Consider the following 3,323-nt stretch of genomic DNA (forward strand, 5'->3'; position numbering starts at 1 on the left):
CCTGGTCCTTAACTGCCATCTTAATCTGATGATACCCGGAATAAGCATCCAAGAAACTTAAGCGTGCACAACCTGCCGTGGCGTCAATGATTTGATCGATACGGGGGAGAGCAAAAGGATCAGCCGGACATGCCTTGTTCAAGTCCGTGTAGTCCACACACATCCGCCAGGTGCCGTTCTTTTTAAGTACAAGCACCGGGTTAGCCAACCACTCTGGGTGAAAAACCTCAACAATGAACCCGGCCGCCAAAAGCCGGGCCACTTCTTCACCAATAGCCTTCCGCCTCTCTTCGTTAAACCGTCGAAGGAACTGTCTGACCGGCTTAAATTTTGGATCCACATTGAGAGTGTGCTCAGCGAGTTCTCTAGGTACACCTGGCATGTCAGAAGGTTTCCATGCAAAGATGTCCCTATTCTCACGGATGAACTCGATGAGCGCGCCTTCCTATTTCGGGTCCAGATTTGCACTGATGCTGAACTGCTGAGACGAGTCACCTGGAACAAAATCAACAAGTTTAGTCTCATCGGCTGACTTAAACTTCATTGCTGGTTCATTCTCCGTGGTTGGCTTTTTCAGAGAGGTCATATCTGTTGGGTCAACATTGTCTTTATAAAATTTCAACTCTTCTGTGGCACAAACAGACTCTGCATAAGCCGCGTCACCTTCCTCACAATCCAGAGCCACTTTCCGGCTGCCGTGAACTGTAATGGTCCCATTGTGACCCGGCATCTTGAGCTGTAAGTACACATAACACGGCCGTGCCATGAACTTGGCGTAAGCCGGCCGTCCGAATATAGCATGGTATGGACTTCTTATCTTGACCACCTCAAAGGTCAACTTCTCCACCCTGTAGTTGTTTTCATCACCAAAAGCCACTTCCAATTCGATCTTGCCGACTGGATAAGCCGACTTACCGGGTACCACACCATGGAAGATAGTATTTGACTGGCTGAGGTTCTTATCAACTAGCCCCATACGACGGAAAGTCTCATAATAGAGGATGTTGATGCTGCTGCCTCCATCCATGAGTACCTTTGTGAACTTATAGCCTCCCACCTGAGGAGCCACTACTAAGGCCAGGTGGCCCGGGTTATCCACTCGGGGAGGGTGATCCTCCCTACTCCACACTATGGGCTGCTCCGACCACCGTAAGTAGCGTGGAACCGCCGGCTCAACAGCATTAACAGCCCTCTTGTGAAGCTTCTCGTCTCGTTTGCACAAACTAGTGGTGAACACGTGATACTGTCCACCGCTAAGTTGCTTCGGGTTGGTCTGATAGCCCCCCTGTTGCTGTTGATGACCCTGACCAGACTGTTGATTGAAGCCCCCTTGACCGTTCTGAGGACCGGAATTTGACCCGCCACCCGGGCCATGAAAGCCGCCAGCGCCGGAGCCGCCTGCGCCTGGGCCGCCGCCCGGGCCATTGTAGTTTTTAAAGGCCTTCATGATAGCACAATCCTTCCACAGATGAGTCGCTGGCTTCTCTCTAGAGCCGTGTCTCGGACAAGGTTCATTCAACAGCTGCTCCAGAGAAGGTCCTGACCCGCCGCCTCGGGGAGGGGGCCTCCCCTTGCGTCGCTGGTTGTTGCCTTGGGTGTTGGCTACGAACTCCAGGCTGCCATCGGCCTTGCGCTTGCCTCCTCCTTGATTCCCCGGGTTAAACTGAGGGCCCTTGCCATTGCCATTCTTCTTTCCCTTCCCTGTCCTTTCATCATCTGAAGGGGGATCCTTGGTACCATCGGAATCAGCGTATTTGACAAGAGCCGCCATTAGTGTACCCATATCCGTGCAGTCACGTTTAAGCCGCCCAAGCTTCATCTTTAGGGGCACAAAACGACAGTTCTGTTCTAACATCAAGACTGCAGAGCCGGCGTCCATCTTATCTGATGAATGTATGATCTCCTTGACCCGGCGAACCCAATGGGTCGTGGACTCACCCTCCTGCTGCTTACAGTTAGTCAAATCCACAATTGACATAGACTGCCTACAGGTATCCTTGAAGTTTTGAATGAACCGGGCCTTCAGCTCAGTCCAAGACCCAATGGAGTTCGGTGGCAGTCCTTTTAACCACGTGCGGGCAGTTCCATCTAACATCATGGTGAAATATTTGGCCATGGCCGCCTCGCTGACCTCTAGCAGTTCCATAGCCATCTCATAACTTTCAATCCAGGCCGCAGGCTGTAAGTCAGCTGTATAGTTAGGCACCTTCCTAGGGCCCTTGAAATCCTTAGGTAGACGTTCATTACGGATGGCCGGCACCAAACAAGGGACACCCCCGGTCCTGGTAGAAATACCCACATCAACGGACGCCGTTGGATAAGCCGGGGGGGTCTGATAAGCCGTCAATTGCGGCACCTGCTCCGTCTCTTGCCGTGCTTGGTCTGCGGCGTAGAAGGTTCCAACATGAGCCGGGCCATGGCGTCGGACATTACTTGAGCCGGTCGCCGAGACCATGTGCCGGCTGTAACTCGGGCTCTGGCCTGGGCGAGGAGTTGAGTGGATCCTGTCCCGGCTGTAGGAGTACGCCTCTTGCTGCGCTAGGGCCGTCTGCAGGAGTTCCCTGACCCGGCGGGTTTCAACGGCTGCCGGAGAATTGCCGTCAACGGGAAGAGCCGCCAGTCGTGCTGCCGCAGCTACCATGTTCTCCAGCGGGTTATCGTAATGACCCGGGGGTATTGGCACATACTGAGGCGGGGCAGGGGGCGCCTGGGGAGGCCCCATTACTAGTGGCTGAATAAGGGGTCCCGACCCGGGCGCAATGACCCCTGGTGGGTTACTGGATCCCGCACCCGGCGTGTTGAATAGATTGCGTGGATCGTAAACCGGCGGGAGTCGAGACTGGGCCTTCTGATGCCTCCTTCTCATGACCTCGTTGGCCGCGTTCTGATCCATCGTGAGTTGGAAGGATTGCGCCTGAATCAACTGAGTCCGGGCGTCGAGAGCCGCCCGCTCCGCCGCCAGCCTGATCCCTTCTGCTGCAAGATCCTCTTTTGCTTTCATCAGATCCAATTTTAACTGTGCCACCTCCGCGTCATGCTGGGCTTGATCTGCCGGGTCAACCGTGGCAGTTAACAGGGCCGTCATCTTATCTGTGAGATCCATCAGCACCTGAGCCGGGGAAGGCTCCGGGTTTTCTGATCCGGTAGCGGGGTTCTGAACAGGCTGCGCACCAGCCATAAAAACTCCGACCTGACTTGGCGGCTCAAAAAGGTCTGGAATACTGTTGCCATCGGAATAACTCATGAGCCTGCCATCTTGAAGTTGGTACAACGAGTTTGACTCTTCAGCGGCCGACTCGCCGTCAGAGCCGGCGGCCGCCTCA

The sequence above is a fragment of the Triticum aestivum genome, chromosome 2D (genome assembly GCF_018294505.1).
Source record: "Triticum aestivum cultivar Chinese Spring chromosome 2D, IWGSC CS RefSeq v2.1, whole genome shotgun sequence".
Taxonomy (NCBI): Eukaryota; Viridiplantae; Streptophyta; class Magnoliopsida; order Poales; family Poaceae; genus Triticum; species Triticum aestivum.